The 13,457-nt window shown below is 46.1% G+C and overlaps 1 pseudogene; it reads right to left on the bottom strand.

Moving 5' to 3' along the window:
* Positions 1-11,678: 11,678 nt before the first annotated feature.
* Positions 11,679-12,908, bottom strand: LOC112413609 (actin-related protein 2/3 complex subunit 1A pseudogene; annotated as a pseudogene).
* Positions 12,909-13,457: the final 549 nt, after the last annotated feature.

Here is a 13,457-nt window from a genome sequence, read left to right on the forward strand (position 1 = left end):
CTCGTTCCGTGTCGTCTCCCGGTCAGTGTCATGGCTCATCTCATCGCTGTGCTGGAACGTAAACCCCCGAAGGAACCCGGGCCGCTTGGGGCTCTGATGTCACCCAAGTTCCCGGGACAGCGCCCAGCACCGGGCCTGCACCTCAAAATACTGGTTGAACAAGTAAACAGAACTCTTCACCCAGGCCACCCACCACTGTCCTCCAGCCCTGCAGAAACACCCTTCCCCGTTGGGACCAGCCCCCACTTCTCCACAGCCTGCCCTTGACACTCCTGCCTGGGAGTCCAGCCAAGGTCAGACGCACTGCAGCCGACCCTGGCAGGCACGTAACCACAGTATGTCCTGAAGTCATCTATTAATCTTTTTGAAAACCCTGAGCTGCTTTTAGTCTGTCACTCTGCCCCCCATGCCCATTGGATCAAGTTCAGACTACAGGCCTGCAGGCCTGCCTCCACCTACGGAGGCCCTCCGTCCAGGGGCCGCCTGGAGCGCAGCTGTCCGCACACCTCCGTCGCCGCCGCCTCTCTGCCTGTCACCTGTCCCACTTTTTGCGTCCCCCATCCTGCACTCCTCCTCCCAGAATGCTCACACTTTTGGCTAAATTATACTCATCCTTCAAAGCCCAACTCAAACTCTCCTTCACGACCCTTCCCGGGCACTCCAGTCCACACTCACCTGTGCTTTTTCTGAATTCTCATAAGCTCAATTGAGGGCGGCTTCTGATTTAAAGCCAGATCAATGCAGCGGCCAATTAAGGACAGCAAACCTTTTCTCGTTTGGAAACCCAAAAGAGGCTTTGATAGAAACCTGGCTTGCTCTCTATCACATACATTGCGTTTAAAACTTTCTGTTGACCTCTTAATTGTCCTCACCCAGCATTTTGCCACTTTATTTATTGCCTTCCTAGCTATTCCTTGTGTCTGTGTTCTGTCTTTCAAACAAGGCAATAAGTTCCTCGAGGGTAAAGGGTGTTTTATAGAGCGACACCTTGATTAGAAATTCCTCAGGAGCAAAGTTCATTGATTCAAAGTCGACTATGTTCAAAACTAAAAACAAAACCTCTTCAGGACTTCCCTGGTGGCGCAGTGGTTAAGAATCCGCCTCCCAGTGCAGGGGACACGGGTTAGAGCCCTGGTCCTGGAGGATCCCACATGCCGCGGAGCAACTAAGCCCGTGCGCCACAACTACTGAGCCTGTGCTCTAGAGCCCGTGAGCCACAACTACTGAACCTGCGTGCCACAACTACTGAAGCCCACGCGACCAGAGCCTGTGCTCCACAACAAGAGAAGCCCAGGCACCGCAACGAAGAGTAGCCCCCGCTCGCAGCAACTAGAGAAAGCCCGTGCGCAGCAACAAAGACCCAAAGCAGCCAAAAATAAATAAATAAATTTATTTTTAAAAAAAACCCAAACAGAAAACCTCGTCATAAGTCATTCTAAGCAGAGCTGCCTGCTTACAGCTGCATGTCAGAGATACTTCAGTGCTCTTTCTGCTTGTCTCTACCCGTCCTGGAGTCAGCAGGACCTGCTGAGGGGGTGTGGGAGTCTGGAGGTTCGCCCCGGATGCCTGGAACCGCTCCGTTCTCATCTGCAGCCTCAGCAGCGCCCTCTCCAGGCCTCTCGGGCTGATCTCCGGGGCCCACCTTCACCTCCCCGCTCCACAGCCCAGTCTAGAGCAGAGGGACCTGGGGGGCTGCCCCTTCTGTTTGGTGATGAATTGAAACCCATCTCCTCTGCCTTGTACACACTACACTAGAAGGTATGAGATTTTTCTCTGTGTTCTTCATCCATGTTCCCAGTAATCTAGAACAGAGCTTGGCAAAAAGTTCATAGTCACAAAAGTCTTTGCAGAATGGGTGACTTGGTTCAGTGGGAGTTTATACTTTGAACCCTTTACCCCCCATTACTCAATGAAATGCTCAGGAATTATCATCTTGGGGGAGAAATGTTCTCCCTTCCTGTACCTCTTTAAGCAAAAATACCCCCAGAAATGACCCCTAGGCCTGTTCACCTGATCCTGTAGCTGGCCTGACCGGGCCGGGGGTGAGCTGATTCCCAGACCAGCTGTGGCCGCCCCCACCACCAGCCGAATCACCAGCCTGCAGGCTTGTTAGGCTTCTCCCTCCAGCCCTCTTCTCTCCAGGACTACCCCGTCCCTCACCCCTACAGAAGTCAAACCTTTCTTCTGCTCCTTCATCCTTAACATTGACCCAGCTCTGCCCTCACCTCCTTCCTGGGACCTCTAGACACACCACGGCACGTGTCCAGCACCTTTGGCCTCACTTGGGATCTGATTCGAGAATTACTTTAGTATAACCTCTCTTTTCTGACATTCTGGAACATCCTGGATTATTTCTCTTCCTGGTTAAGAAGTTTCTAAAGAGACATTCTTCTCGGGGGTGAAACCTCTTTGCTAACAGAGGTATGGATAATTTAGGTGTTTGCGTGAACCTCCAAAGGAATTAGATCCAGAGCAAAACAATGTTGTGGAGCTGAGCTTAATCCTTAGCAGCTCGAGAACAGGAACCCCATAGTGTACACTTTTGGTTCCCTTTCACTCTTTAGAGAAGTTCTAAACCCAGCACAGACCTGTGATAAACAAGTGTTGAGTAACTGATTGACAGACAGCCGGATGTTTCTGTCTGGCTGCAGCGTGTGAGTTTTTTTCTTCTTTTTTTACTTAAGGAAAAATTGTGATTATTTTCACTGCAATTATTCTTCAGATTTCCCTTCTTTTTTCTTTATTCTTTTTTTTCTCCCGAGTTTTCAGTTTGAACATTTTTAAATAAACAACGCTGAAAGAATAGGATAGTAACCCTATTATGCTCTCCACCTGGATTCAACAATGAACATGTTTCCGTATTTGTTTTCTCTATATATGTTTATAACTCTATATGTTTATAAATACTTCTTCGCTGGGTCATTTGAAAGTAAGTTGCATAAATAAATTTATTTTTAAAAAAAGAAAGAAAGGTGCAGACATCACGACACTTCACCCCTTGAGTACTTCGGCCTGCATCTGCTAAGACTTAGAACATTTGTCAACATAACTACGACGGCATTATCAGAGCTAAAAAGTAATAACCATTTCAAAATATAATCTAATATCCCTTCGTTTATTCTTAAAGTGGAGACGTTTGTCTTTTGATTACACAATAACTTTGTTTTCCAAAATTGAATTCTACTCACTGTTCCCTGCAAATTCACCAGATTTCACAGGGGTAGGAAAGACCTATAGTTCATTGCAGTCTCTGGTTCTGGGGTGAAAACGGGTTAGTCAAGCCCAAAGGATGGGTTGTTTCTGGAACAGGCCATGTCCATCCTCAAGTACGAGCAGGAGTGTTGTTTTGGGCCACTGGGGGCTGCCTGGATCCCACATGGCTGTCGCAGCCTCTGAGCCCTACAGCTGTAAGTGTACGACCTCGCTCTCTCTTCGATCTGTTACGAGTGTCCTTTACCTACTTGCCTTGCAGAATTTAAACACTGTAAACGAGCCGGCTCCCCTCTTGCCAATTCTGATTTGGTAGGTGTGGGGTGGGAATCTCAGGACATCTTATTTTTACAAAGCTCTCCAGGATTAGAAGTCTGGTGGGGGGAGAGGGGGGATGGAAAACCCCCATGACACGGTCTGCCCACACAACACTTCTCTCTACATCTTACGTGTATGTGTTTGTGGGTTTTGTAAGATGATTCCAATTATCTTCGGATGTGAGTGGTGTATGGACTATAAATAAATGAGAGACTTTCCCAGCACACCATGCACACGTTCCAGTCTTGGGACTCTGCAGCTGAAGCAGGGACGGGGCGTTGCTGTGAGCTTAGAGTGAACGACCTGGTTCTGCACTTGGCCCTGCCAGGTTGTAGTTGCATGGACGATTTGGAAAACTCACCTGAATTCTCTGAGCCTCAGGTGGTCCTCCAAGATGAGCAGAGTAATACCTCATGAGGATTCAGTGAGCTGTGCCTGTGAAAGCACTTTATAAAAGATGCAGTAGGAGTCCAGCCGAGTTGGAAGTCTATTCACCCAGACCCCAGGTGTATGCAGGGGACCGCTAGGGCAAGTGTGCCAGGGGTTCAAGTACCCCAGGAACCGAGCCCTCCTGGGAAGAAGCCCGTCGTAAAGGAGGGCAGCAACCGTGGGCTGGAGGGGAGGAGGGAGAAGAGTACTTCTGAGGTTAGGGGAGTATAGCTGCTGGCCACCAGAAGGTTCTCCCCCAAGCCCCCGCGCAGGACGTGCTGTACAAGAGCGTACAGCAACTCGTCATCTCTGTGGAGTGTGGACAGAGCAAGGCCCGCAGCGCGTCCTCGGCAGCTCTCGGGCTCACTCTAACCACGGGCAGCCCGCCCTGCACATGCTCCAGCAGAGATGGCACTGCGGGGAGCGCTGGTGGCACCGCCACCCCCGGGACGGGTTTTCCGGGAGCCCTGGGTGAGAGGATTCACATGGGCAGGAGGCGGGCGAGAAGAACACCCTGGGCTGACAACAGGGCTGTCGTGGCGATGTTCTCCTTGTCCCAGGCACTCAGTGGGGGAAGAGCCATCTGGAACGAAAGGGGCCATTGTGCTGACTCCCCAGCTCTAGTCTGGACCAGGAGAGGCTGGGGTGACTCCCGGCAGAACGATCCAGAATGAAGAGCAGGGATGAGGCATGTAGCCTCCCCATGGCTTGATGTTCCCCTAACGTGGGACGAGGAGGCCGTGTGGACGCTTCCGGGCTGCTCTGTTCCCAGAGGGTGGGTTGTGATGGCTGCTGAGGACGGGAAGTGGTGACGGGGGCGGCGATGCTGCCAGGGTTCTGGACGCAGGCTGATGAGCGGGGCTGAGTTTCACTGACGTGTTACAGAGACTGAAAGGGAGGCAGTGATTCCTCCTCCTTTCTGATTATGTTACTAAAGCGTAACTTGCATATAGCAAGTGCATCTGTCATAGGTGTCCAGTCCATTGGACTTTTTCACAAACTCAGCACATCCGGTAACCAGCGCCCAGACCCAAACCCAAAAGGTCCTCGATTTCCCCAAAGACTCTCCTGCTCGCTGAGCTGGCTTGGGCAGGTAATACAACAGCGCTGGGCCGCACGATAAAACTGGAATAACAATAGTGTTTATTTCATCAGGCTGTCGTAAAGATTAATAATAATCACGGAAAGTAATACACGAACAGCACTTGGAACAACGCCTGGCGTGTAGTAAGCACATCGTTAATGTTTACATCTTCAGGGCAATTGAATTCTTTAACCTAAGTGACATCGATGAATTATTTCTCAGTCTCAATTCAAGTCAGGAAATTTCTGGGAAGATTATAGCAGGTGGTCAGTGTATGTATCCACTGGGTATGGGAGGGACAGCAGTCCTCGACTCACCGTGGATGGGACTGTTGTACTTCAAAGTGTCCCCTCGCACTAAAGCCAGCTCATGGGAGGACCCAGGCAGCACTCTTTAGTATCTTCTTTTTACAATAGCCTCTGTATAAACACACTTCAAAGTTTGTGGGGGAAAGAGTTCGGATTATCCAATTTCAGTGTATAATATTTTAGTCCTATTTAAGCAGTTAAAAGTTTGTTTTTCTTTTCTCTCCTAATTTCTCTCCTTATTTTCCTCCTATTAAAATATGTTAGAAAAAGGAAAATTGAACAATCAGATTACAAAAAAGGTTCTTGCTGCGTAAAGACACAATATACCAGCAAATTGTACCGGGCTCCTGACATCTCTACCAAAAACAACTGGGACGATGAACGGCTGCAGAAGTACCTCTGCCGCACTGATGTGTTGCTCTGAGTAAGCGCTGTTCCTGCTGTATCATACACTCAAGAAAAATGCCTGAGGGCTTCCAGCAGAAAAAGATGACCCGGAAGAATGACAGCCACAGAGCCGCCCAGGCTGCGCAGAGGACAAGGCAGCACTTAAGGAGAGTTTGCACTCAGCCCATCACCGAGAAAAACACAGGACCTGTGCACAAGCAGGTGTGCGTGGAGGTGTGTCGGGAAGGTAAACAGGCAAAAGAAACGGAAAGGAACCTTGCCTAGGGAACCAAGACGCAGTGAAGTTTAGAGGCCTGAGTTGGGTAGCTTTACCCAAATGATGTCAGGGTTCTGCATCTTTCCTAATTTGTAAAATGCAACGAATCATCAGGCTCAACCACACTGTCAGTTAAATCACTTTTTAAAGAAAATAAATCAGACTTGCAGGAAATTTGCCAAAACAATTCCTATACATTCTTTACCCAGACTTATCACCTTTAAAAATTATGCCATAGCTGTTTTGTTATCCTCTGTCTATATTTTTCCTGAGGGTGGCTTGTGTTTATCATGTCACTTTAACCTTTGATACTTCAGTTCCTATTTCCTAAGAACAAGAGTCTCCTATGTAATTCTGTTACGGCTATCACAACCAGAATACGTAACCCTCTACGTAAGCTGGCACGTGCTATAGCATTGAGCTATGCTATCACCTATTCTGCATCTCTCATCCACTTTTGTTTCTTTTGTGTGTTTTTTTTGTAATTTATTACTATTTAATTTTGTCGGCATTCTTGAATAAGCTGAGGACGTCTAGGTGTATATCTTTGAATTTTACAAAGAGAAAGACAAAGGTGAATAAGACAAACCAAGATTTGACTAAACTTTACTTCGTTTTCATCCATTTTAAAACCACAGCATTCTTTCACATTTCCAAGAAAATTCCTATTCCAAAGCCATATTATCTCATTCCAGAACCCCAAAAAGATGCAAGGATTTTTCAAATCGTACTACACAGTACCAAAACTCTTACTCTTAAACCTGATAAACAACAACAAATATGTGATCCATGTCATTTATAAACTTGGATTCTGAATCTAAAGAAACATTCTAGTAAAAGAAACAACATTTGAAACATACTAGTGTAAAACAGGAACGCAAAGAAGATATATATTATGATCTTTCCAGCCCCAGCTTAGCCTCTCACTACTTAAAAGATTGGCAGCGTTGGTCAAACCCAAAGTGAAGAAGCTGCCTCAGACCTCACTAAGGGCGGGAGGAACTGCTAGACATGACCTTGGAACGCGCACTGGTCTTGTCCACTTTTGTAAATTGACCTCGTCACGTTTTCAGCCACTCGTAGGGCATCACGTACTCATGCAGTCTGGACCAGCTCCTAACCCTTTCCTTGTCTTGCATCATAGTGACATTTCTGAAGAACACAAGCCAATTATTTTACAGACTGTTCTTCAATTCTGTTTTTTTTTCAGTATTTATTCGCTATGAGATTCAAGTTATGTATCCTTGGCCAGAATACCAAAATGGTGTGTCGTGTCCTTCTCAGGGTTTTTCTGCAGACACAGGATGTCCACCTGACCCTCACGAGTGAGTCATTTGATCACCTGGCCAGGGTGCTGCCCAGTCTCTCCACTGTACAGTTACTGGTTTCCCTCTGTAACTAATAAGTATTCTGATGAAAGACATTTGCAGACCTTGTAAATATCCTCCCTCTCATCAAACTCCCCTGTTCCTCCCCTGCAAGCCCCGCCACACACACACACACACACACACACACACACACTTTAGAATCTAGTGATGAGTCTTCTCCAATCATAACTATGATGGTTGCAAAACAATGATTTTCACCTTCACCCTCCCTTCACCTTTATCAGTTGGCATTCTACTGAAAGAGCCCTCCCATCTCCTCTATTTATTTATCTATTAATTATCAGCATGTACTCATAGATTTCTATTTTATTCAATATTTATTGTGACACATATATGTCCTAGATTTAGCCAATGGGTGCCCTTCAAGCTGGCTCCTGTGACCTTTTAACCAGCCCCTCCCCCTTTCTTTTGGCTGCGCGCGGGCTTTCTCTAGTTACGGCAAGTGGGGCCTACTCTTCTTTGCGGTGCGCGGGCTTCTCATTGCAGTGGCTTCTCTTGTTGTGGAGCACGGGCTCTAGGCTCGCGGGCTTTGGTAGTTGTGGCTCGTGGGTTCTAGAGTGCAGGCTCAGTAGTTGTGGTGCGTGGGCTTAGTTGCTTCGTGGCATGGGGGATCTTCCCGGACCAGGGATCGAACCTGTGTCCCCTGCATTGGCAGGCAGATTCTTAACCACTGTACCACCAGGGAAGCCCCTCTACCTTTTTAAAACTCTTCCTAACTTTCTATTACAAGATGTTCTAGGCTTCTCTATTACCTTCTAGGCTCTAGTCATGGATCAAACGCTGCTCCAAGGAAACCTTCTTATAGTGGAGATCGGTATTTAGCAACCAAGATCTGCTTGCCAGGTGTGCTCATTGCTACCAGTGTATCATTGCTCTGGGCTCTTTCAGTGGGCAGATCTAGGAAATATGTATATACATGCATATGGTATATGTAGAAATATTTGTTTACATGTGGACACATAGATGAGCATAGATACGTGTGTATATGTACATGTGTATATAAAACAATGAGTTCATACTGTTCTGATTCCAAATCTACTCCAAAGGAATCTTCCTTGCCTTCTCTCATTCCATACTGTATGTCCCTTCTTCCATGATGAAAACCCTAGATCTCTGAAACAAGGCGTTTTCTGGTTTGCTCAGTTCCACAATATGTATAGAATAGTTTAATTGAGGCAACGATAACACTATGAAAAAAGCCATAAAGAAGAGTTCAAAAATTGCTTGTAGTTCTTTTGTTCTCTAGGCTGAGGGTATATAGCCCAAGTACTTTACTTAAAAGTTATTCCTATTAATCCCTTTATCCCCTTTCAATCTAGTTATATTATACATTTGCAATATAGCTGGGTTCAGGCATTTCTGTTTGGATTCAATTTTTAGCGTTCCCCCCATAGTTTTGCTGTGTTTACTTTAATTTTTTTTTTTTTTTTTTTTTTTTTTTTTTTTTGCGGTACGCGGGCCTCTCACTTCTGTGGCCTCTCCCGTTGCGGAGCACAGGCTCCGGACGCACAGGCTCAGCGGCCATGGCTCACGGGCCTATCCACTCCGCGGCATGTGGGACCTTCCCGCGCCGGGGCACGAACCCGTGTCCCCTGCATCTGCAGGCGGACTCTCAACCACTGCGCCACCAGGGAAGCCCTTACTTTACTTTTGAATATGTAGGACATTAACATGTTTCCAGAAGTCAAGCCTAGAAGAAAGGTGACAGGTGTCAGTCCTCCTGTCCCTTCTGCCTCTTCCTACCACTCCTTACAGGTAACTCATTTCATTGTTTCTGGTTTATCATTGGTGTGTGTACTGCCCAAATAAACAGATATTTGTATGCTTTCTTATTTTCTCTTCTTTCTTACACAAAAAGTAGCACGAAATATATAAGCTATTGCACTTTGCATTTAATATTTCATTTCATGTTTAATAATATATCCTCTAAATCACTCCATATCTGTTCACAAAAGTCTTCCTTAGTCTTTTTTATACCCCTGCCAATACAGTATCTGGTCAAGTTTTCAAATTTTTGCCAGTTTGTTGGGGGGGATAACCTGTACCTCTGTAGTTTTAATTTGCATCTCTTTTATGAGTAAAGTTTAACCTCTTTTCACATATTTGTGAACTCATAAGATCTTTACTGTGAATTGTCTGTTTATGTGTTTTGCCCATCTCAATGTTTAACTTCTTTATATATTAGTGATATTACCTTACCCCTTTATCTATGATAGGTGTGGAAACAATTTCTTCCAATTTGTCATGTCGTTTTATTGTGGTAAAATATACATAACATAAAATTTGAATCATTTTTTAAAAATTAATTAATTTATTTTTGACTGCGTTGGGTATTTGTTGCTATGTGCGGGCTTTCTCTAGTTGCAGCGAGCGGGGACTACTCTTCGTTGCGGTGCTCAGGCTTCTCATTGTGGTGGCTTCTCTTATTGCGGAGCATGGGCTCTAGGCACTTGGGCTTCAGTAATTGTGGCACGTGGGCTCAGTAGTTGTGGCTTGCGAGCTCTAGAGCGCAGGTTCAGTAGTTGTGGTGCACAGGCTTAGTTGCTCTGTGGTGTGTGGGATCTTCCTGGACCAGGGCTCGAACCCGTGCCCCCTGCATTGGCAGGCAGATTCTTAACCGCTGTGCCACCAGGGAAGTCCCTGAATCGTTGTTAAGTGTACATTTCAGGGACTTTAAGCATACTCACATAGTTCTGCACCAGAGTCTATCTCCAGAACTTTGTCATCTCCCCAAACTGGAACTCTGTACCAACTAAACAATCACTCCCCCTTCCTCCCTCCCCGCCCCTGGCAACCACCCTTCTACTTTCTGTCTCTGTGAATTTGACTCCTCTAGGAACTTCATGTAAGTGGGCTCATAGTTTTTGTCCTTTTATGCCTGGCTTATTTCACTTAGTATCATGTTATAACTTACGTCAGAATTTCCTTTCCTTTCTTTCTTTTTTTAGACATTAAAAATTATTTAATTATAAAACTTTGGAAAACAGAATCCAAACTTGAATTTAACTGAAAACATAGTTCCAGTCACAAATTATTCATGAAGAATTGATCATAAAACATGTAAAGACAGAAAGTAGGTCTCTCATTATGTAGGGCTAGGGGCAGGAAGAGGGAGTCACTATAAATGGGTACAAGGTTTCTTTTTTGGAAGGTTAGAAATGCTTAAAAACAGATTTTGGTGATGTTTGCACAGTCCTGTTAATGTACTAAAAATCACTGAACGTTACACTTAAAATGAATCAACTATATCTCAGTGAAGCTGTTAATAAAAAATCAGAGCATTTTAAACAAAGGCAACTTGTCTTCTAAAGGGGTGTGTGGCCATTGAGCTCTTCTAATGGCATGCATTACTTTTTTTTTTTTAACATCTTTATTGGAGTATAATTGCTTTACAACAAAGTGAATCAGCTATATGTATACATATATCCTCATATCCCCTCCCTCTTATGTCTCCCTCTCACCCTCCCTATCCCACCCCTCTAGGTGGTCACAAAACACCAAGCTGATCTCCCTGTGCTATGCGGCTGCTTCCCACTAGCTATCTATCTTACATTTGATAGTGTATATACGTCCATGTCACTCTCTCACTTCGTCCCAGTTTGCCCTTCCCCCTCCCCTTGTCCTCAGGTCCATTCTCTACGTCTGCGTCTGTATTCCTGTCCTGCCCCTAGGTGCATCAGAACCATGTTTTTTTTTTTAATTTCCTTTCTTTTTAAAGCTGAATAATATTCCATTGTATGTCACATTTCACTGATCCATTCATTTGTTGATGGACACCGGGCTGCTTGCATGTTTTGGCTCTTGTGAATAACGGTGCCATTGAACATGGGAGCACATGTTCAAGTCCTTGCTCTCACTTCTTTTAGGTATGTACCCAGAAGTGGCATTGCTGAATCATATGGTAATTCTAGGTTTAAGTTTTTAAGGGACAGCCAAAGTGTTTTCCACAGCAGCTGTACCATTTTGTCTTCCCACCAGCAACACACAAGGGTTCCAATTGCTCCACATCCTTTTCCTCTTTTTTTTTTCACATTCAGTATTTTCATTTAAGTTTTTAGCAGACAAGTTACATATTTCCCCTACCCCTTCCTTTAAGCTAGTGTGACAATTTTCCATAATATACTACTTAAAGAGAAGCTTTGGTCAAGAATGGAATGGAATAGCAAAACAAAAAAAACAAAAAATAAAACTCAAATCACTGCTGCTTTTAAAAAACCGACACTTTCACCAATTATTCTCAAACAAAACACAGAACAAGGTTTGCGCCATATGTGTCTTCAGTGTTTCCTGGCGGCTGGCTCTCCTCCCCGTGATGCGAATGGCGGAGCTGCCCGGCGCAGCCTGTCCGTCCTCATGCTGGATCTGGGAGGCTCGCCCTGGATAGAAGACTCTAAGGTCTTGAAATCCCAAAAGGTCATGGCTCCATCGATGCCAGTAGTGCAAAATTTGCGACAATCTTGCCTGTCTACCTCATAAATAGACATTTGAGTGATACCGTCCTGGTGCAGCATCTCCAGGGCCGGGTTGCGGTCCTCGGTCGTGGCCCGCTTGTCCATGTTGCAGAAGCACTCCGTGGCTGACACGTTGCGCTGGATGCTCTGTTTCGGGATGTCTAGCTTGGAGACAAAGGTCAAGCAGCCGCGGTCGGCGCAGCTAAAGAGCATGGGGCAGCAGTCATGGCCAGCAGCCAGGACGCTGTCCTCCGAGATGAAGGACACACTCAGGAGGGGCAGGAACTCTGTCTTCAGAGTTGAGATCTGCATGCTTTCTGAGGCATCGGCAACGGACACGGTGCCCTCGTGGCTGACCCAGGCCAGGCAGCTCCCGCTGGCGGAGAAGCTGACCTTGCGCACCCAGCCGCCAGGGCCACTGCCACCAAACTCTGACATCAGCTGACCAAAAGGCATCTTGCTGCCCCTGGGCGTACTGGCTGGCTTCTCATCCACTTCTTGAATGTAGGCAGAAAACACTCTGCCTTTGAAATCACAGGATCCTGCTGCCAGCAAGACATTGTTGGGATGCCAGTCCAAGCTGAGGACCGCGGAGCGAATGGGTTTTTTAACGTGCTTGCTTACCCACCGGTCATTTTCGGACTGGAAGTAACAAACAGAAATGAGTCGTGCTCCGCTGCCCACAGCAAATTCGTTCTCTAGCGGGGACCCCTTGACAAAAGCGGCTGCACGGTTAATTCTCAGAATCACCAGGGTCGGCTTCCAGACACCATCCTCCTGACCCCAGACGTAGGCATTGCGGTCAACCCCGCAAGTGATGACACAGTCACTCTTGGGAGCCCATTCGATACCTGTGATGTGTCTGTTGTGCTCCTTGAGTTCATGAGTTTTCACCCACTGCCTCCCGTTCTTCTCATAGATGTGCATTTCGTGGTTATTGGGGCTAAGGGCAATGGGTACGATCCCTGTTCCAGGCATGACAGGTGATTGGCTCTAGCAAAAATTGATGCAGGGACATTATTCTTCGTGTTTTCAAAGGACAGAAAGCTGGGGGTCGGGGCCATCCGGATGGGCTTGGAGTGTGAAATTCCCGGATTCTGGTCAATCAACGTGAACAGGCTCCAGAGGGCGAGGGCAGAGGACCGAGGCCCACATCCTTTTCAATATTTGTTATATTCTGGTTTTTTGTTTTCGTTTTTGCTTTTTAAAAAAGAATAGCCATACTACTGGAGATATCTCATTGTGGCGTTTGTTTTGTTTTGTTTTTTGCATTACCGATGTTGGAGGTAGGTTCCAGTTTGCCCTCATGGATTTTAGTGGCTGTCATGAGGTCTATTTATTCTTGCAGTTTCTTTGTCCTTATGCTTCCCCTCTCGCTTCTAGCCTTTCTTCTGACTTCAGATTTACAAACTACAGGCTTCAGACCCACTGCCACGCACAATGGAGTTGAAGCTTTGGCCATAGATCGTCCTTCTTCACCTCGGATGCTCTTTAGCCTGTCCTACTTTGTTTGATACCAGGATCACAGCTTCTGTTCTTTTAGAGTTGGCTTTTCCTTTATGACCAAATTGGGAAATCTTTTAACAGGCAAATTAAGTGCATTTG

Source organism: Neophocaena asiaeorientalis, unplaced genomic scaffold, assembly GCF_003031525.2.
Source record: "Neophocaena asiaeorientalis asiaeorientalis breed wild unplaced genomic scaffold, Neophocaena_asiaeorientalis_V1.1 scaffold369, whole genome shotgun sequence".
NCBI lineage: Eukaryota > Metazoa > Chordata > Mammalia > Artiodactyla > Phocoenidae > Neophocaena > Neophocaena asiaeorientalis.